The following is a 24,322-nucleotide window of genomic DNA, read 5'->3' on the forward strand; positions in this document are numbered from 1 at the left end:
AAAGCGGATGTACTGAGAGGGGAGGGGTGATTACCTATCTTGTACCATACCTTGATAACCCATAATGAAACTCGGTAAACCCTTCTATTTACTCTATTCTTCGACTGTTCACTAATAACCTTCTTGGTGACCTCTTTGTGTCTCTGTAATAGTCTTCCTTAATGCATACACACACACATTCCCTCTTTCTAACCCTAGAATCATGCTATATAAATAGATCTTTTACAGTAGTGATTTAATTCATCACTTTGATCTTATAAAAAGATTCTTCAAATGAATAACTAAACAAAATATCTCATTGGTTAGATTGACCTTGAAATCATACACAATCTCCTAATGAAATTTCCAATGCAAAAACGGTTAGATGTGCCTCGATCTTGTAACACGTTTTCATGTGCATGTCTAGGTTCAATGTATCTGGTAAAACGTTTCACTTGGTGAATATCAACTCGGTGAGTTAACTTTACCACTTGGTAGCCATGAAACTTTACTCGGTAAACAGCTCGGTGAATACTGCGTTCTGTGACTGCTTTCTTCTGTAACCGACTAGACTATTCATACCGACTTCTCTGTGTGTACCGACTGCATGATTTGGTAATACTAACTGACTAGAATATACAGTATGACTTTGGATATGAAACTAATGGCAATTTGATAAGTAGTAACAATCTCCCCTTTTGACATTAGTTGAGATGTTTGACAAAAACTACTTACAAAGTCATAACTCAAAAACTATATACTTGCAAAATGACTATAGTTGACAATATATACAATAGTCAAAAAAATAGTATATGTAGATATACTCCCCTTATCATTATTCTATATATAACTCTAAATTTTGCATGTTCGGTTTTGTTCTATACTTGTGTGCTCTGAATGCTCTGTATATTCTGCTCAGTATACTCCCCTTGTATACAATACTCAAAATTGTGTTAACAAAACTATATTACTCTCCATGTGTAGAATTACTCCCCCTTTGCTGGGCTTTCCTCTTTGTAGTATCATAATATTACTCCCCCTTTTTGACAAACATTAAAAACTTAATTTCCATCTAGAGGCGGTAACTGATCAAAAATAGTCTTATACTTGGTCCGAGCATCGGTGAGGGCGACTGAGAGTGATTCCTTGACACTTTCCATTAATGAGTTTTGTGCTTGAATATCAGATAATAGTGATATCAAGCCATCAAGAGTGCTTCCCTCTTGTGTAGTTGATAAGCGTGTAGCTCGGTTGATCTGTTCCTGTACTGATGAGAGATGATGAAGGAATAATGTTTGAAGGGTCATTATATCCATCCTAAGTTTATGCTCTTCATTCCTCAGTTCTAACTATTGAGCCATGAGCTATTGTAGCTTTTTGTAAAAATTCTGAACTGAATTAGGCTCAGTGGTCAACTTAGATGAGAGATCGGTGATCTCTTTCTCAATTGCATCATTTTTATTTTTGATATCTTTAATAAATAAAGAAAATGTACACAATTTCTAGAATAAATAAAGAATGTGCTTGAGTTGAGGGGACAACTCAACAATGAATTTGACAAGTTTTACCTTGCCAACAGCAATTGATTTTTGTACTTCCTCTATCATTTTTGTTGTAAGCTCTTTATCCTTGAGCTTGCTTAAGTACTCAGATGCATCAACTCCAGATGTTTCAATCTGATTGAGGAGTTCATCCAACTGAATATGGATGGCTACATCGGTTGACATTGTTGCTAATGGTAGTATTTCTGTTAGTAGTGTCCTAACCTTCTGAAGTACTTTATTCTTTTTCTGTATGACCAGTTGCTTCTCCTATTTGGCCTTTACTTTGCATAGTTCACTGAATTCAGTGAGTGCTTGCCCTTTCAGTTTGGAAATGTCTACATTGGGCAACACGATCGGTTTAGATAAGTCAAATTTAAAACCATGCTTTCTCACCTTCTTTTCTTTTCCTTTGGTCTATGGCACTAAGACAAGTGCTTGTGAGGCTGGCTGACCCTCGGTAGGTTGCTCGGTAGCTGCAACACTTTGGTCTATTCTTGTGGCCATTGCGGTGTCTTTGGGTGGCTCGGTGCTAGGGGTCTTAGTTGTAATAGTTGCAGTGCTTGTCTGTGCTTGAGACTTCTAATCTTTGGTTGTATCACCTGCAGCTTCAGATTTGTTACTTGTATCTCCTGCAACTTTAGATTTGTTGCCTTCGATAGTTTGCTCGGTGTCCTTGGGAGCTTAGGTTGAGACTAGTGGCTTCACTGGTGGATAAGGCTGAACTTGTTCTAAGACAGATTCACTAGAGACAAGTTTTGCATAAGTGGTGCCTTCAATCATTTCCTACTCCGATGCTACTTCATCCATTACATCTTCATCTATTTGTATAGTGTCAACCGGGTCTGGACCTTGCTCGGTGACATCTGGATCTTGCTTGGTGACATCAACAATTTCAGTTTGAGATTGTTCACTAACATCCTTTTGTTTGAAGATCTCCTACCACTTGGCTTTATTCTCATTCTCCACATCAATATATAGCCCATTCATCAATTTTAAGGCTCTTTGTTTCACAAGAAATTTAGAATTGTATGTGGTCAGATGCTCCTTGATTTCAGCTACGGACATGTCAGGAAATAGATGGACTGGACTTCTTTCTCTTATTTGTCTCTCTGAATCCATTGCATATTTCCATCTGTTATCAATGTGTGAGTAGAGTTCACTCAGAAGTGACGTTGCTAGTTCTAATGGTGCTAACCAAAACTTCAGAAGTGTACAGATGACAGCTTCTTCAATTTTCCGTTTCTCATCATTATTCCTAGTCTCATACTTAACATATCTGAATCCTGCAAATCCACCATATTCTTTAAGATTGGCACAAAAAATTTCAACACTGTGAATGTTTACCCTTTTGCTTTTCACAATCTGGAATTTGATTGCATCATTAGATTCTGTATCACTCGACTCTTTTGCCAAAATGAGTCTCCAAGTAGATTTCTTATAAGTTTTGGTTACCTTAGGAGCAGCAACAATCTTTTGTTTCTTACTCGGTGATGCAGCTAATGCTCTGGTGTTGGGTCTCTTTGTTGGTGGAGTCGGTAAGGCATTTGTGATGTCCTGTTTCTTTCTTTTCAGAACTTTACCCTTTGGCAACTCTGTGCTCAATGTTATTGCAGCCTCCTGTGCTTTTGATTCCTCTTTGGTAATGGCAAGATTGCCTTTGATAGGTGTAGAGGAGATTCTTCTCTGAATTTCTCAGATAAAGCCTTTATCATCTTTGTAGCTTTTCTTGTAGCCTTAGGAACTACAATGCTCATTTTTACTTTCTCCTTAACCTCTTAATAGGTTCCATACCTTAGTTCAGTTGCATGACTTGGCAATGATAGATAGGCATCAATTTGTTGATGTGTAATATCATAATCAATCTCATAACCCATTGGTTGCAACGATTGAGTCCTTGGTTCGACAACATTTACATAGCAATAATCAGTGTCGACTTCAAAACATATATTGTCCTTGTATTTTTCGACCAGCTGTGGTGGGATCCTATACCTATTGTGCATTTTCTCTTGGAATTTGCTGAAGTAATCATCCATGATATCATTAAAGTTATCTCCTAACTTCTTGATACAATCATTAATCTGATGGGTGATAGGTTGGTGTAGCTCCCATACTACTTTACTGACTGAGGGAAAGAACTTCTCAAAATAGAAAAATATACATACAAGTAGTGAACCGAACTTTAGTGTGTTTGCCGAGTTGTTCTTCTTTGGCTTCCTTATTGTGTTCAGGTTCTCAAACAAGTTCTTTAGTAGCACTTCACATAAGTCTACTTTCATTCCCTTCTTCACTATTTTGTAGGCCAGGTCCACTGCAGCACATGGTACACTATTTTCCCTTGCAGATTGGAAGAAATAGTAACCAATAACTCTGATTGCAAATTTTAGTTCAACATTAGTGACATTATTCAATTTCAGTCCTTGGTAATCAGATTCTACTCTGGTTAGACTGATTAGCTCCTTTTGTGATATCATTTTCTATGCACGAGCATGATCGTAGATGGGATATCCGATGTTTAGGTGAATGACTTCCCTCATGATCTTGAACGGTTGCTCTTGTAGCCACATGAAATCGTCATGTACTCTGCTCAATACAAACTTAACCCACTGGGGTTTGAACACATGGGGATAGAATAGGGCTTCAGTTAATCCCTTGATTTTGATATGCTCAAATTTTCTATCTAGTTTGCCATCAGTGCACAGTTCATCATATGTGTCACTAATCTCTACATGACCGAGTTCCTCAACATGACATTTGGTAAAGAATCTAACATCTTCCACTAACAAGACTCGATACAGGATGAGTGAAAATGCAGTTTTATCATCCGGTTCTGAGGCAACTTTAGGAGTTAGAGAATATTTCAGCGAGGGCTTCTCCACATTTTGGACAACTACAGGGTCTTGGATCTTGGGCGCCATGGTAGATTTTGGTTAAGATTCGACAAGTTAACCTTAGGGTTTACAAACGACTGACGCTTCACACTCGGTAGACAATAGCAATTTGACTAGATCGGAGACTAGCTTAACAGTGTGAATAGAGTGATGTAAATACCTTGAAATCCGCTCTGAATGAAGTTTGATCGCTTTGATTTGCTCTGCTCTGCTTCTCGAAAACTTGGGTGAATGAAAATGACCACGAAAACACTTTTAAGTACTCAAAAATACCTCATTGGGCTTCGTGCAAGTTAGGTCAAGATATTAAATGCACTTGATTCACCTTTTACCAATTTACTCTTTTTTTGTTTTCACCGAGTACCCAACTTTGCTTTATTAACCGACTTGACAGGTTTCCTGTATAGTATATAAACTGACTAATTGCATCTTAACTATGCAGATTTTGAATTTTGTACATAATAGAATAGGAACTATTATGATTTAACCTTTTAAAGAATGCAGTCCCTTCATGCCTTTCCTTGACTAATTTGAACTAGGTGCACCTAACTCGATAGGTAAGGTGCTTTCTTCATCAGACATAATTTCTTTCTTTTTCCAAATCATCTTGAATTTTTCTTTTATCTCTTCAGTGTCTCTTCTCAGTTGATCTCTGCAATCTCCAGCTAAATATCCAGCTTTGTGACAATGAAAACATGCCATACTAGGATTTCTCCATGATCTCTAGTTGTTCATTCCAAACCTTATAAAACAGTTGGCACTTATATGTCCATATCTTCCACAACATTCACACCATATCCTTGTATTATAATCCCATGGTACTGCTGCATATTGTCGGTAAGGATCTGTGTGAGTTCGGTAACCTCCAGTGTTTTCTCGGTGTGGATACCTCATGTAGTTCTTTTTCTTAAACCAGCACTTCTCGATACTATGTCCATATCTATTGCATTTTTTACAAAACCCTTTGAATTTTGACTTCTGATAGTTGTTAACAGACTTTGTCCTACATTGATTAGATGTGTGACCATATTTATTGCAATTGTAACAATATCCATTGGACTTAGAGATATTTGATTGATTACATTGTCTGATCTAGCATATGTTAGTAGTATGACCTTGATTTCCATAGTAGTAGCAAATAGGCTTCTTCCTTTTGATGTTATTCCTTTTTCTAGCTTGTTTTGATGATTCTCCTCTCTCGGTAGTATGAATTCCTTTCTCGGTTGATTATTTTCCTTTGTAACCAAGTCCTCCATCTTTGTAGAGTCTTCTTGTATTCAATTTCTCATCCAACATCTTTGATGCTTCATAACTTTTCTCCAATGATTCTTTGGATTTCTTCTTAGTTTCAAGTTCACCAGTCAACCTTGATACTTCAAGTTTCAATGATTGATTTTCATTATTCTTCAGAATTGCTTCATGATGTGCATAACTTAGTTGATCTATCATATTTTGTTGAATACCAGTTAACCTTATGATTTCATCATCCTTATCAAATACTAGAGCTTCAAGTTGTTGTTTCTCTCTTTGTAGATCTCTTGCTTTAACCTTAGCTATCCTTAATGCATCTAGATTTTTAGTCATCTACGTACTGAAATGTTCATGTTCTCTTTTCATTGCTTTTAGCTGATTAGCCAATGCTTTGTTCTTTTCTTTCAACATTCCAATCATTTCTTCAGTCTCTTCAGATATACTGTTCTCAGATGATGTCTCAATTTGTTCCACTAGCTCTTGAGAATCCTGCAAGTCATCAGATAATCTTCTCCTTACTTTCAGAGATTTTTGCATTTGCCTTTGCATGTCTGCAATCACTTGATTTGCATTATCCAGCTCTTCTTGAAGATGCACAATCCTTCGAGATTGTTTGTAGCCTTCCATTGCTAAGATCTTTCTCTTTAGGTAGTTAAACCCTTTTCCAAGATTCAGGCTTTGATACCAATTGTTAGGCCCAATATGGAAAGCGGATGTACTGAGAGGGGAGGGGTGAATCAGTACTCCAAAACTTTTCTTTGATAATAACCTTACTGTTATGCATAAACAGAATAGTGTAGTAACATAAAATAAAACTAAAATCAACATATAACAATCATACATGATTCACTCCATAACACATATATTTTGGTCATGCAGAAACTCTTGGTTAGAGAGAAAAACTGCGGTGGCGATGGCACCCACATATTCACTACTGCAATAATAAAGATTGCTCGGTTAGAGCTACATTTAGCTATTTTTGATAGCTTACCCTATTAGGAGTATCAAGATCAGTTAGATCTACCTTACTAAAGGATTTTACAACACTATATAAGTGTAGCACCTGGTTAAAGGATTTACAATTTATAGACTTGGTTAGAGTCTTTTACCCTATTAAAGGTTTCTCTTACAACTTCAAAATATTACAATAAAATCATTACAAATATCTACAACTTTACATCTGAAATGCTAAAGCAAATTCTATGTGCTCTGAATAAGATTACCTAGCTTGTACCATACCTTGGTAACCCATAATGAAACTCGGTAAACCCTTATATTTACTCTGTTCTTCGACTTTTCACTGATAACCTTCTCGGTGACCTCTTTGTGTCTCTGTAATAGTCTTCCTTCATGCATACACACACATATTCCCTCTTTCTAACTGTAGAATCATTTTGTATAAATAGATCTCTTACAGTAGTGATTTAATTCATTGCTTCAATCTTATAAAAAGATTCTTCGAATGAATAACTAAACAAAATATCTCGCTGGTTAGATTGACCTTGAAATCATACACAATCTCCTAATGCAATTTCCAATGCAAAAATGGTTAGATGTGCCTTGATCTTGTAACACATTTTCATGTGTATGTCCAGGTTCAATGTATCTAGTAAAATGTTTCACTCGGTGAATATCAACTTAGTGAGTTAACTTTACCACTTGGTAGCTATGAAACTTTACTCGATAAACAGCTCAGTGAATACTGCATTCTGTGACTACTTTCTTCTATAACCGACTAGACTGTTCATACCAACTTCTCTGTGTGTACCGACTACATGATTTGGTAATACTAACCAACTAGAATATATAGTATGACTTTGGATATGAAACTAATGGAAATTTGATAAGTAGTAACACTTAATGCCAAGGAAAATCCACTTTAGCTCCTTTACTTCTGCAATCACACTCTGCAGGTATCAACACACTTCTCTGGTCTAGCAAGAATCAGGTATCTCTTCACTTCGATACACACATAACATTTGCCAACAACCTCAAAATGAAAAACATCATCAACCTTATAGGAAATAGATAGGTCGGTAAAATAAACCCTAAACCCTAAACATTTAGGTTTTACAATCCAGTCGGTTCAATCCTGATCGTTAATCACACTACATCAAATACAATAGTCTTGAACAGATCTCAAGACGTTCTCCAATGTTCATTCTTTGCCACTTCAGGAAGATGATAACTCATCATGTGCTCTCCACCATTTATAGAGACTTTGCACATGCCCGAGGTAGATAGGATCAATCTCCATGCAAGATCCTCAAGGAAATCCTTCACGTGCACAAGGCTAACATGGAAACACTTATCTAGTCTTCATTACAATGCTAACTCATCACAAGATGTCATTGGTTGAATCGCACAATCTTGAAATGCATCAACCGGAAACCCTAAAGCTGAGACTACCAACTGGTAGTCATGCCAAATGAAACCCCAATACAAAACTTCAATATATCGGTTCTAATTCCAACATACTGGTTCACTCTGAACAAACATACCGCTTCACTTTGTCACAAATACTGGTTTACATCATCATACTAGTTCTCTTTCCAGTTTGCTAACTACAACAAACCAGTTCATACTTCAGCATATTGACATCAATGACAACATACAATATATCATGTCATCATTCTTCTTCTTAACATCTTCTCCCCAATACGGAAGATATCTTTTCCACTTTACATCTTCTCCCCCTTTGACAATAATGCCAAAGTGGAGGCATACACATCTATGTTCCACTATGCTACTCCCCCTAAGGAGTAGCATCCTTCAACACATCAATCCTAAAAAAGATATATCAATGTAGGACCTGACTGATGTGGAGCACACACCTTTAGTTCACCTCTTGAAGGGGCAACACCCCTAATTCACCTCTCAAATAGGTAAAGGTAGCCTTCGGTAGAGTCTTGATGAATATGTCTGCTAACTGCTCCTTACTAGAAACATGTTCCAATACAACCTCTTTGTTCTGAACCTTCTCCCTCAAGAAATGATGCTTGAGCTAAAAGTACTTGGTTCTAGCATGTCAACCCGGATTCTTGGAGATGTTAATTGCACTTGTGTTGTCACAAAATATATTTACAGGTTCAGATACAGGAACTTTGAAGCCATTTAATACATGTTTCATCCAAATTGTCTGGGTGCAGTTCATAAATGTTGCAACATACTCCGCTTCTACTGTAAACTGAGAGATACAACTCTGCTTCTTACTCATCCATGAGACTAGTCTACCACCAAGAAATAATGCACCATTGGTTGTGCTCTTCTAGTCATCCACATTACCAGCCCAATCAGCATCTATAAACACTTTCAAGTTGAAATCATTACTGTATGGATACCATAATCCATAGTCAATAGTTCCCTTCAGATATCTTAGAATCTGCTTGACTGCTACCAAGTGGGATTCTCTTGGGCTTTTCTGGAACCATGCAGTAATGCCCACTACATGTGCAATGTCTAGTCTTATATGTACTACATAGTGCAACTTACCAGCCATTGATCACTATTTCTTCTCATTTACCAACACTGAGCATTCTCCTTTGATAGTTTACAACCGGTCACCATTAGTGTACCAATCAGTTTGTTTTCCTCCATGCCAAAGGTCTTCAATACCTCTTTGACATACTTGGACTGAGTGATAAATATTCCATCTTTCATTTGTTGAATCTATAGTCCAATGAAGAACTTAATCTCCCCTATAAGTGACATCTCAAATTCCTTCTTTATCTCATCTGCAAAGTCATGACTCATCTTGTCATCTCCACCAAAATTTATGTCATCAACAAATACTTCACAGATCAAAATCTGATCTCCTTCTGATTTCAAGTATATATTGCTATCTTCACTTGTTCTTTCAAATCCAATCCTCACAAGATGAGAGTCCAAGCATTCATACCAAGCTCTAAGTGCCTACTTTAGTCCATACAAGGCTTTATGTAGCCTACACACCATGTCACTATCTTTTGATAGGGCAAACCCATCTAGTTGCTCTATATACACCTCCTCTTCTAGTATTCCGTTCAGGAATGTAGATTTTAAATCCATTTGATATACTTTGAATCCCTTGAAGGCTACATATGCAAGAAGCATACAAACTCCTTCCAATCTAGCTACTGGAGGAAAGGTTTCTCCATAGTATTCTCCTTCTTCTTTAGCATATCCTTTGTACACCAGTCTAGCTTTGTTTCTTACCAATGTACCATCTTCATTCAGCTTATTTCTAAAAATCCATTCGGTGCCTATGACATTTTTATGCTCGGGTCTAGGTACCAAAGACCATGTACCATTCTTTTCTATCTGGTCAAGTTCCTCTTCCATTGCCTTGATCCAGTCTTCATCTTTATGTGCCTCTTTAAATGTTTTAGCCTCAAATTCAGAGATCATGCAAGAATTTTCTCTAACCTTTCTTCTTGTAAGAATTCCTGCATCCTTATCTCCTATGATCTACTTTGGATCATGATTCAACTTTACATACCTAGGGATGATCCTAGTTGTTTCCTCTTGCTTTTCTTCTTCATCCTCATCTTCATCAGCATCAACATCTACCAATATAGGAGCACTGTTACTGGTGCTAAGCTATTTTGCAACTAGTTCCCAAAAGGTTACTATCGATTCCTCTCCTACTTGCTCATTGTTGGTTTCCTCAGGTTTCTCAAAGGTTTCATCAATTCTAACATTGATGCTTTCAACAATTCTCTAAGTCCTATTGTTGAAACATTTGAGAGCTTTTCTCTTTGTGGAATACCCTAGGAATATTCCCTCATCACATTTTGCATCAAACTTTCTCTAATGTTCACTCCTCTTGATATAACATTTGCTACCAAACACTCTAAAGTAGCTTACCACTGGTGTCTTTCCAGTCCAATACTCATAAGAAGTTTTATCCTTACCTTTCTTGATGAGTACCCGGTTCATAGTGTAGACTACAGTGCTCACCGCTTCTCTCCAGAAAGTGTGAGAAACCTTCCCTTGGATCAACATAGTTCTGGCTTCTTCAACTACAGTCCAGTTGTTCCTCTCTGCTAGGCCATTCTACTATGGATTCCGGGGGCAGACAGTTGCCTCTTGATGTCGTTCTCTTCACAGTACTTGTTGAATTCACCAGAAGTGAATTCTCCTCCTTGATCAATTCTTAGGCACTTAATCCTCTTACCGCTTTCTTTTTCAACCAGTGCTCTGAAGGCTTTGAACTTTCCAAAGTCTTTAGACTTGTCCTTCAAGAATGTGACCCACATCATTCTTGAGAAATCATCAGTAAGAATCATAAAATACCTAGCTCCCTACACACTCCTAGTTTTCATAGGACCACACAAATAAGTATGCAAAAGATCAAGTAAATTGTTTGTAGTGAAAGATTTACCTTTGAAGGTTGAGGAAGACATTTTCCCTAGTTGACACTCTCTACACAAAGGATTCTCTAGTTTTCTCAGCATAGGCAATCCTCTAACTGCCTTGATCTTACTGGCCTTCACAATATTATCAAAGTTTACATGGCAGAGTCTCCTATGCCATATCCAACTATCATCAAACTTAGCCATTAGACATGTACTGATATTTGCATTCAGCTGAAATAGGTTACCTTTGGTCTGCATATCGGTGGCCATCAGTTCACCATTCTTTCCTTTGATTTTGCACACTCCATCTTTGAATTCTAGAGTGAGTCCATTATCATTCAGCTGGGCAACACTCAAAAGGTTGTGTCTGAGACCTTCTACCCAATACACATTGTCAGCATTGCTTTTTCCATTCAGAGAGATGGACCCTCTACCTTTACCATACATGGTGCATCATTACCAAAACAAACCACACCACCATCATACTCTTCCAGAGATAGAAACTTACTCCGGTCACCAGTCATGTGGTGAGAACAACCACTATCAATAATCCACTCATTGGAATGATCAAAATGGGAGACAAGAGCCTTCTTGTCTGACACATCTTCCTTAACTGCTACAAACACAATGTCTTCACTTTCTTCATCTTCTAATTCCTCGTCAATGACACCTTCATCAACTACTACAAAACAATTTCTCCTATTTTCTCCTTTGAACTTCTTGAACTTCTCTGATTTGTCCTTATTATCACCATTAGGATAGTTTACAACAATGTGTCCTATCCTATTGCAAGAATAGCATTTCAAAAGGAGCTTACCTCTATATTTACCAGTTCCCTTAGGAAGTCTCTTGGCAAGAAGAGCTTGAAATTCCATCAGGATGTCCTCATCATCCATTTCTCTGCTTTGTCTTGGTTCAACACTGGTACTAGCTTCTTTTCCCTTTCTAGATGGTGCAGCAAATGCTCTAAAGGCTGATTCAGTCTTCTAAATACTGCCATCATAATTATTTAGCTCATATGCGGTCAACTTTGTAATGATGGAGTCTAGGGATACCTTTGTCTTGTCTATAGACCTCAACTCTTGAATAGCAGCAACCCTTATTGCATAGACCGGTAATAAGGATCTCAAGAATTTGCTAACAACAGTGTAATCATCTATTTTACCACCTGCACTCTTGATGTCTCCAACAACAGTTCTGATTCTTATTCTATATTGTTGAATGGTCTCTCCTTCAACCATCTGCATGTCTTCAAACTTTCCCCTAAGGCTCTCTTCCTTAGCTTGTTTCACATCCTCATCACCACCATAGATATTCTCAAGGGCATCCCATACTTCTTTGGGATTCTCTTTATCCTGAATGTATCAATAAACTCAATGTCAGATAGACTGCTAATTAGGGCTGCCATGACTTGCCCATTCTCCTGAATCTCTCTCTTTTGATCATCGGTGAGAATATCGGTAGGGACAACATAAGCATTCTCAACATAGCTCCAGTGTTGAGCACCCATGCTTCTGATGTATATCTTCATTTTGTCCTTCCATATTTTAAAGTTGTCTCTATTGAACTTTGGACCTTCCCTCTTCATCATTAGAGGAGGATCTTTTCCTCAAGCGGTTAAGCTTACAACACAGAGGACCTGGAAGATGCTCTGATACCAATTAATGAATTAATGATGAACAATTAGTACCAAACCCGTACTGAGAGGGGGGGGTGAATCAGTATAGGAAAAAACACTTTCCCTGAACTGGTTTGACTACACACACTGAACTTTGACTGGCAAGCTATAACACCAGTCTTAATCAGATTACTACTAGCAAAACACAATGACAATGTGAAAGACATAAACCGGTAACCCTTAGCTTTCCATACAATCTAATGCCTCATTTCCACTTCACCCTTATGCATAAACAAGTAATCTATCATAAAAAATATAATGACTGCTAGTTCAACATATTTTACCAGTTTGACATAAAAAACTAAACCATCACATGAAAGGCATCACACATGACACACTAAATTTTCACGTGGAGACCTAACTAGGAAAAACCACGGTGGGGATGAATACCCACAAGCTGCTCATTGAACTCTTTTGAAGTCTGCTCTATTAGGAGCCTAGTCCAGTTAAAAACTATTACAATAGGTTCTACTAGGAATGGATTCTGCTAGGGATCACCTGGTTAAGAGATGGCTAAATACCCAGTTAAAGGTTAGAACACTGTTAAAGGTTACCTCGTAAGAGGATTTGAAGAACTCATTGAATTGAGTCACCTTGTTAAAGGATTTACACAAAATTCTGTTAAAGCTACCCGATGAAGGGATTTTCCAACTGCTGAAATGGTTAGAAGTCAATAGGTAATACACTGATCTGATAACAACACTCAATGCCAAGGTAGATTCACTTTAGCTCCTTTTCTTTTGCAATCACACTCTGCAGTTATCAACACACTTCTCTGGTTTGGCAAGAATCAAGTGTCTCTTCACTTGGATACACACATAATATTTTCCAACAACCTCAAAATGAAAAACATCATCGACCTTATAGGAAATAGATAGGTCGGTAGCATAAACCCTAAACCCTAAACATTTAGGTTTTACAATCCAGTCAGTTCAATCCTGACTGTTAATCACACTGCATCAAATACAACAGTCTTGAACAGATCTCAAGACGTTCTCCAACGTTCATTCTTTGACGCTTCAAGAAGCTGATAACTCATCACACACTCTCCACTGTTTATAGAGACTTCGCACATTCCCGAGGTAGATAGGATCAATCTCCATGGAAGATCCTCAAGGAAATCCTTCACACGCACAAGGATGATGTGGCAACACTTATCTGGTATTCATTACAATGCTAACTCATCACAAGACGTCATTGGTTGAATCACACAATCTTGGAATGCATCAACAGGAAACCTTGAAGCTGAGACTACCAACTGGTAGTCATGCCAAATGAAACCCCGATACAAAACTTCCATATATTGGTTCTCATTCCAACATACCAGTTCACTTTGAACAAACATACTACTTCACACTGTCACAAATACCAGTTTACATCATCATATCAGTTCTCTTTCCAGTTTGCTTACTACAACATACTGGTTCATACTTCAGCATATTGACATCAATGACAACATACAATATCATCATGTCATCATGCTCTGCACATATGACAATAACTTCTTCTAAGCACTATACCTGGTCCTCAACAATGGTACATAGAAGTTCAGTTTTGACAAAGAGGAATCGATAGTAGGGAGGTTAGTACCTTGAATCAAACTGGTGAGGGTGTCAACCGTAGTTTGAATGACATCCTGCTCTATTTTCCTCCTCAATGTTTCCAATCTTTCTTGTGCAAGCTTTACACTTTGCAACAGCTCCGGTTCATGTACAGATTGGAGGTCGATAGGGCTTGTAATGTCAATCGGTTTGGCTTTACCATTGGTTTCCTTTGGAGTCTCTACTTGTTTGGCTTTCTCTATTTCCTCCTTCTCTATGGCTCTTTTCTTTTCTGCTTCTTCTTTCCTTAGTTCTTCCTTCTTCTTATCTTCTTCCTGCTTCTTCTTTTCTTCCTCCTTTCTCTTCTTCTCTTCTTCTCCTCTTCTTTCTTCTTCTCCCCTTCTTTCCTCTTCTACTCTTCTTTCGTCTTCTCCTCTTTCTCTTTCTCTTTCTCTTCTTCTTTCCGCTTTTCCTCTTCTTTTTTTTTCTCCTCTTCCTCTTTTTTTTCCTCTTCCTCTTTCTCCGCTTGCTCCTTATCAGCCTTTTCCTTGTCCTATTTCTCCTTGTCTGCTTTTTCCTTGTCTTGTTTCTCCTTCTCTATTTCTTGACTGACATCTTCAACATCCAATGCATCAACATCAATAGTGTCCACTTGTTCTATCACTCTTTCACCTTCACCATCAAATACCTCATCTAGTTTTCCGGTTTTCGTTTCCTGTTCAGCTTCTCTATCTGCTTGAGCAACTTGGTACATTTTCACAGTGGCTTTAGTATTGAAGTGTGTGTCTTTCACCACTTCAGAGGTTTTGCCTTCTAGTAGAAAGAGTCTTCTTCTTCTCATGAAGAAGAGACCTTTGTACCGGTCCATGATTTCAAACAATTCAGAGTTTGAAGCATCAGGGAAGTATTCTGGAAAAATCTTTTCTCTGATCTCCTATTCTCTCTTGATGGCAATGCGCCATTTATTATCTAAAGAAATGTATAAAGAATCAGGTGTCTCAAATTTAATATATGATGGCGATTGATCATAAACACATAAATAGTTAATGATTTCCCACTCTACTTCTTCTTTCTCACTGTCGGTAAAATCATCAAAATACTCCTTCAAATCACCAAGCAATTTTCTTTTAATATTCTTAATAGTCCTCTGACAATGTGTCATCAGCTTATAAGAAGATATGTCAATATTTACCGGTGCTGACGATGTAGGTGCATTACCGGTAGTTTTAGCTTTCCTCCATGTTTGTCTGGTCTTCTTAGGCTGCACTTCTGGTTCTGTATCCTCAGACTCTGGTGAGTTGCTTTTGGTCTTCCGCTTCCTTTCAAAAAAATTAGCGAGAGCAACTTAAGGTTTCTTTTTAGCAAGTGACCACTTGGTCACTTTAGGACTTGCTGAGGTAACCGGTGCCGATACCGATGGTATAGCCCTTCCTTTTTTCACTATAGGATCTACAACCGATGTTACCCTCTCTAAGTAGGTGCCGGTTTGCTTTTTCTTCGCATCAAGAGGTGAGGAAAGCAGGGTAGAGGCATACCCATCTATGATGTCATCCATCACCTCATATCCCATAGGTTCTACTTCTTCCTTTCTAGGCTCTACCACTTCCATTATACATTCATCTACTTTTATCATAAAGTAGACTTCCTCTTCATATTTCTTAACAATATCTCCAGATATCCTCATCCTCTGACTCATCTTTCACTTGAATTCATCAAAGTATTTATTCAAGACCTCAGGATATCCAATTACCACTACTTGGAGACTTTCCCTAATTTGTTTAGTGATCGGTTGGTCAGCAGACCATTGAATATCACCAACTCCAGGGAAATAGCCTTGGAAGTAGAAAAATAGCCTGACCAAAAGTTGTCCAAATCTGAACCTCAGAGCATTGTCTTGTTTGATGGACTTCAACTTCAGTAGAAGTTGTTTTTGTAAACAAGTACACAAATCAAATGAGGCATCTTCCTTGATCATTCTGTATGCGGCATTCAATGCAGTAGTAGGGACAGAGTTTATTCGGCTAGTGTAAAACACTCTGTAGCCGATCACCATATAGGCATACTTAACCAAGTCATCCTTGATGGGATTGATAGTCATTCCCCTTTGGTCGCTCAGAGAACCAGTGAGCTTAGTCATTTCAGTCTTGATGACTTTCCTTAGGGCTATCACCTCACCCATGTTGCAGAAACTGGTGACTACATGAATTGCTTCTGGTGTTATGTCATGTGTCCTTTCGAGATACATTTTCTCACCATGTACTCTGCTTAGGATGATGCAGATGTGTTCTTTAGTGAACTCTTCAAGAAAATAAACAGTATAATGTAGTTTCTTCCTCTCTAGGATGTTGTATTTTGGTTTAATTTTCTTGTCATCCTCACAGAATAGACCTAGCTGGGAATGAATCACTAGGGATCCTAGGTCTTCCAATTTATAGTCAATGTACCCTAAAATATCTTCTTCAACAATGACTTCGACAGGTATTTGGGATAGGGCATTGTATTTCATTTTCCTTTGAATAAATTCAGCCAAGTCCATAGGTACACTAGAACTGGAGTGCGATGCAGAAGCCATGATTAACAAGAATTTTGAAAATAACCTTCACAATTTTGAAATTAGGGTTTGCCAATGCAGCTCACACCACACCACTTCGGTTGCTTGTTACTGCTTAGTGTTCTTTCACTGATAGGTTGAAAATATCTCTGGATTCTTCTACAAGATTTGAATTCTCTCTGAATCGCAAGTCAAATCGTCTTTTGTCGTTCTGCTCTTGAAAATTTCTTCGCTCATAAACTGATAAGTGAAAAGTATGTTAAGAATCCCTTTTAAACAAACTCTTCACCTACCATAATAAATGCTCCACCCCTAGGGTATAAACCCTAATTTTTCCTTTTATAGCTTTGCAAACTTCTACCGATTGATAGGTAACATATACTAGTTTGGGTCTTTACCAATATAAACTAGGGGTTCAAAACTTTTCACCGATTTGTTCCCCCTAAGCTTATCTAAAGCTCAGTTTTTTGGTTCAAAGACTTCCACACTAGGTGCAAAAACTGGTTCATCTTGTGACACTTCTTCAGGTTTCTTTTTCCATGTTTTATTCATTCTCACTTGAATAGTTTCAACATCAATCTTCCCTTCTGGAGTGATTGGTATTTCATCTAATAGTTTCAGCATGTTGCAGCAGTGTCGCCGCTACCATGATAGATCAAACAGGTTACTCTCCAACTATTTGGCACTTGATAGCCACCTGACTAATGGTCATCGGTATTATATCGGTTGGGATTTTGGTTCTCATAGGGTTCCGGAACAACTCCTTGAGTCCTTGGAGGATATCTCCCAATGTTGTGCAAAATAGACCTGCATTCAAATGCTCTATGCCCAAACTTGTTGCATGCATAACAATTTCCATTGAACCTATTGGATCTAGGCTTATTGCTTAGAAAGTAAGGAAAATTATTGTAGGCCTTATTTGTACACACATTACCAGTATGTCCTTCTTTGAGACAATTAAAGAAAATAGGTTTAAACTTTTGCTTACCTTTATCCTTTGATGTTGGTTGCTTCTTTGATGCTACATCTTTTGTTCCAGAGGTCTCACCTATCATGCCCAAAAATTTAGGGCAAAAACGAAACAATTTTTTTTAAAAAAAAATACTTAATTTAATTAATAAGCACACTCTTGCGACAAGCGTTAGAGAAAATTCCATTAATAAATTCGAGCTCCTTCCGAAACGAACGAAGCATCGACAATCAGTTATATTCTAATTGCGGAATAACCTACTGGTTTAAATTTTATCTCCAAAAGATATTTAATTAATAGTTTTATTAAATTAATCATACTAAAAATATTAGGAGAGATATTTTAAAATTTATTTCCCACTATGACTATATAGTCTTAGCAATTTTAATTAATTTCTTCTTTATAATTTTCTTCCATATCTATATTGTGTACATATAAAAAGTACATATATACATATAGATCATGCATATATTTTATATATCAATAATTTAATTTCTTAAATCAATTAAACTCAAAAAAAAACATACATATATATTCATATATATATTCCCATATATATATATATATGGAAACATATATATTATTATATATATATTCTACATATATTCCAATATTTTAATCCTAACCTCCTAAATCCATTTCAACTTTCTAAATATTATCACTTAATTTCCTCAACCCTAATTAGGGTTCTAAATTCTTATTTAACCATTACCTAAATCCAAATTACATGTTTATTTTTTTTTTATTTTAAAAACTAAACTTCCCTAGCCGCTATCGGGCTAGGGTTTTAACCCCCCTTTTTTTTTTAGCAGGTAAAGATTTATGCCGGGCCGAAGACCTTACGGCGGCCATGTCCGAAATTACTTGCAGGTCGCAGAGGTTCCAAGTGGTGGCTGGCCGCACGCACCACTGTGTGAGCGCACAGTGGTGCCGCGGCACCACTGTGTACCCACACAGTGGGCGCCGCTGGCGGCACCACTGTGTGGCCACACAGTGGCGGCCGCGGCCGTCCACTGTGTGCCCACACAGTGGGAGCCGCAAGCGGCTCCACTGTGTGTGCACACAGTGGGCGCCGCGCGGTCGTCCACTGTGCGTACACACAGTGGAGCCCGCGGAGTCTCCAACCTATATTTTTTTAAAAAAAATACAATAACATTTAAATATATATATATATATATATATATATATATATGTATATATATATTTATATATATATGGTGTTTACAAAAAAATTAACATGCATAAATAAAATGATAAATTTAATACCAAATAAAGTTTATATACATTTTACAAGAGAATTATTACATGCAAATTTTTAAGCTAATATAATAATGGAAAAGATAACCAAGTTAAATCAAAAATATAAAATATATATATATATATATATATATATATATATATATATATATATATATATATATATATATATATATATATATATATATATATATATATATATATTAATTTAAATTCATCTATAAAACAAACTTCTAAATCAAAGTTAACAAAAAAATACAATCTAAAGTATTTCACAAGGATACATTATTCGTTTCTCTTTTTGAAATAAGAAATCCTGTAATATTTCTTTAAATAAAATATTCACATAAAACAACTTTTCTTTCTATCTAAAATTCTTAAAAGCTTTCAGCTAAAATAAACTTCTAAATTGACTCAATTAAAAACACAGGTAAAAATCTAAATGAAAACAGACTTTTTTTTAATTCTTTCATAAAACAAGAAGCTTTACATGCATCACTAATTTGCTTTTCTTTTTCAAATATACTAGAAGTAAAATCAAGCCTTTTCTCTTTCTTTAAAACATCTCTAATATATACTATCAAATATACTGAATGTTTTCTCTGAATAGTCACAATAATAAAACTTCAAATCTATTATTACAAAATTTTCAACTTGCTTCTCCTTTCTTTTGAATGAGGCATTTATTCACAACAACTTTAAAACAATATCTGCAAACTGATTTCAAATATCTTCAATTTCAATCTTCTGAATATCTTTCATGAATTTCTATCCTCTTTCCTCTGGATTTCCTGCATAATAGAAAACACAAAACTGACCACGGAGTGCTCACCTCCCAGCCTAGGCTAACTGGTAGCCACCCCTGAGCTCGGAGAACCAATTCCTAGACGGGTAACATACAGGCAAACACCAAGAAACACAAAACATACAAATATTACAGACACATTCCCAACCTGGCTTTCACAGCACCACACTCTGGTGGTGAATATTTTCAAAGGGTGGTAGTGGACCAAATACCCTGAGGAGAATTCTGCAAGTATGTAATAACAAGAAGCCACCTCATGGCACAAATAACATATCAAAATCTCAACCCCATAAATTCCTTATGCCCCCCAAAGGCATTCTAGCCTTATAACCCTCCTTATGACCCCCATTGCACAAACAGGTCATGCAGCAAGGGTCACACAAAGATCCCTTGTGATCGCTCTCTAAAGAGAGTCTCTCACTCGAGGGCTGTCACTGCTACCACCCTCAAGATCCTCTTCTCTCCCAAGAGAAAGAGAGATCTTGAGAAAACTCCCAAAACACATTCATTCATAAAACAAAACCAAAAGATTTTCAAACATTCATTTTCAAGAATACAGATTTTCTTATTCAACAACTTTCAGAAATAAACAAAACTAGACATTAAAAGTAAAAATGAAACCAACCTTATTCTGCCCAAAGGTTATAATGATATCTGAAGAAGAGCTGCCCAATCCACAATTCTTTATTTTTCCTTAATCAATTTCTTTATCCCATAACATTATTTTTCTTCCAAATTTTCTTTTGTCTCCAAAAATGGAGAGTGGGTGATTAACCAGCTATTCCCCAAAAATCTTCCTTAAGAAGCTCACTCTCTGAGTTCTCACAGGATTCTAAAAAAAATCAACAAAAAGAAGGAAGAAAGCAAAAATGCAAAAAAGACTTTCCTTTCAAGAGGGAAAATCTTGATTTGATTTTCACTTCCATTTCCAATTTTCGCTCAACTCAAAAAAACCAATTTTTAAAGCGTTAAAAAGATCATAATAAAGTAGAAACTTGCCTAAAATTACCCCTAACTCCTAGGTATACCTTATGGGCTTCAGGAAACCCTAATAAACTACCCCTAGGTGTTCATTTAACCCATTTTAAACCCCTCTGAAGTTTATTTTCGGGTCAAACATAAGTTGACCACTCCAAATATTATATTCTCAAAATATCTTTTTGACAACACATTATTTTATTTAAAATTAATAATAATTAACACTTTCCCATCAAGAGACAAGATAAAATATTTAAATTTAAATCCACACATGTGTCAAGTGACACTAATAAAATACTTTTACAAAAATAAACATGAAATTGTCTCTTGAGGTTTTTACACAATAAATTTAAATAACACATAACACACATGCAGCATATACTGATACGAATAAAATACAACACAAACGGGGTGTTGTCTCTCCAAATAGACAAACTCAGGCTTTACGAACATACATAAGTCTAGGTTTGATTCTCCGTAATTTTCCATGGTCACATGGTAAATTTCCTGCGCATCTCAATTTACACATTAGTACTCCCAAATATTCATATAAAATATAATTCAATAATACAACAATGCACATCATTACTTGCATACAATTTTCATCTGCACAAATTGAATACATCTTTTGTCAAGCAAATTCACATAAACAATTTTCATCCCAATTCACATAAACTAAACATACATCATAGTTCTATATTCAAAGTAAAGTCCTGCAAATTCAATAACGACATCTATCATTGCAATATCATTCTTTCTAATAATCATGTAGTGTTCTATCTCATAAAGCATGTAAGTAAAACATCAATTCATAGCAATGTTATCCAATATCCTGAAATCATAAAAGTTCTAAATCTCAAAATGCATCAAAACAAAGTATCCATAGTAGTCTAAAATATAAAATCCACTAAATGTCAAACTGAGTCGAGGTGAGGCCTCACATCACCTTCCTCATAACTGGAGAAACTAAGTCCAGTGGTATTCTTTATTGGTTTTGTTGATTCAAGGTTTTGCTCTAGCTTAACAGTACTCTTATTGAATTTGGCAAGTATTTCCTTTGACTTGGTGAGTTCCTTGGAAATAGCAGCATTGGATTCCTTCAAGGTTGTATTCTCAGAAATAACCATATTTAGTTCACCTTGCATCTCTTCTTTTTCCACTTTACTCTCTTGGAGATGAGCGGTAAGGGCACTGATTTCTTGCTTCATCATGGAGATCTCATAATCTTTGTCTTTTACCATATCTTCAGCTTTCCTTCGGTTCTCAAGCTCTTGACACATTCTGATAGTCATTCCTTCCAGTTCCCTTCTCAGGTTGGCATTAGATTCATTCAGTTTTTCAACTTCTTCAACTAGGGCATCCATGTCTGCTTCATCAAAAGAACTATTTTCAGTAAGCTCCATTAGTTTCTCAGCGTGCTCTCTTCTTTTGGCCAGAGAGGCTTTATACTTGACTTTGAGTTCATCATAGACTTTCTCAGTCTGAGTGAGACGATGAGTAAGTTCCCTCACAGTGTATTCCCCCATATCTCCTTCCAAGTGGTTTCACTTATAGAAAGGTTTTCTTTGATACCAATTGATGAATACTAAGAGGGGGGGTGAATTAGTATACCAAGAAATGCCGAATACAAATTGTTGAGCAGTTTAACAGATAACCGATACAACAGATTTAATAATAAACTGGTTAAAATAAATGCAAACCAAATAGAAAATAATACATTCACCCACAAGAGCACAATCGCCATAACACAAGAGGTTTTGACGTGGAAACCCAAATGGGAAAAACCACGATGAGCATAAACTCACAAGTAACTATCTGTAGAATAGAAACTAGAGCGGTTAAGGTCATACAATGTTCTTCACCAAAACAGATCCTATTAGGAATCTAGATCTTTGTTAGGAGATAAGTCCTGTTAAAGACTACCTTATGAGAGGATTTCAGATTCATAGTTGTGAACCACCTTGTTAGAGGATTTACAAAGGCTTTGTTAGGCCTACCCAGTTAAGGGTTTCAGACTTGTTGAAGATATGAGTAATCAACAAGTAGGTGATCTAGATACTAGCACAGTATGCTTGGTTAGATCCTTGAAAGCTCATTTTAAATGCACATTTATCGTTAAATCAGTCTTCAGTATCTCCACACTCTTTTTCTTCACACAAACCTAATCTTTTCTTCTATGATCGCACATACAAACCCTCAACAACAACTCATACATGCAAACTGTAGACATGATGTCCTTATAAAGGAGTCTAATTTCATGTCGGTCCAATAGGATTGGATTACAAGTTCCTAGGTACATTGCATCTAGACACATTTGGTAACATGGCACAAAATTACCACCAAAGTGTCAGTGGATGATAACTTATCACAGAAATACTGGTTAGTAACTCATCATAGAGTAATATCGGTTCATACATTTTACCGATTGTCGGTTGACAAAATGAAGACTGGAAAAATGTTAACTACCACTTTGTTCCTTCATACCACTTGAGATCCTCGTACCGCTTGAGGTCTTCATACCGCTTTGGGTTTTCAGTCAGTTTGTGACCGGTAAACATCTTTTGTAAAACACCAATAGTCTAAAGACTATAATATATAATTCTGGTTGGAACAAATACCGGTTGAGGATAACTCATACATAAAGAAAGTGTACACAAACAAAGTGTGTGTCTATCAATTACAATCACAACATCATCAAAATGCCAACAATCTCCCCCTTTGGCATTGATGGCAATACTTAGGAAAATTTTGACATCTAAGTGTTTTTACAGCAAAACTGTGCCATAATCAAAATTACTCCCCCTAAGCATATACACTATCCCTTTTGCAGAAATAACAATATATACTACTCCCTTAAGAAAATAACATGAAAGTATTAATAATATACACCAAAATTTTAAATGCTACTCCCCCTTTGCCAACAATGACAAAGTACTGCAAAAGAACCCTTGTTTCTCATTATCTTTAAAATTGAGTAAATGTTTATGACAATAAGGAATGAAACTTGTCAAAAACAGATTTGAAATCCTGTATAAAAGTCTTCGTAGATAATGACCATGACTCAAGTAATGAGGTAGTAACCTCACTTTCCATCTGCATCTATGATACCTTTTCTTCCATGGCATCAATTGTACTCATTTCTTGAGTTACTATTAAAGCTTCTAGATTGAGAAAGCACTTCTGAAGAATTTGCAGTCTGGGTAATAAAACTAGTTGTAGCTCCTGCAAATCTCTTGTTCAATTGCTAATCTCCAATTCTATCGTGGTAGACTGAAGTTGATAGCGGTGAACTATTTGCCCATATGTAGTGAAGGAATCATAGGGCGTCTTGAAGTTTCTTATGTATATCTGCAAATCTGATTGCAGTTTATCCTTTTGTGTGAGCACATCATCATAAAATAGATGGGGTTGGCTTATTTTGCTCAATAGTAGTTTGAACTCATCCATAGCATCTCTTATATCCTTCTATTGTTTCTGAAGTTGAGACCGAAGCTCATTTAATTTCTTTACTAAGACAATCTTTAGTGTCTTCTCATGCTTCTTC

Source organism: Cryptomeria japonica, chromosome 4 (genome assembly GCF_030272615.1).
Source record: "Cryptomeria japonica chromosome 4, Sugi_1.0, whole genome shotgun sequence".
NCBI lineage: Eukaryota > Viridiplantae > Streptophyta > Pinopsida > Cupressales > Cupressaceae > Cryptomeria > Cryptomeria japonica.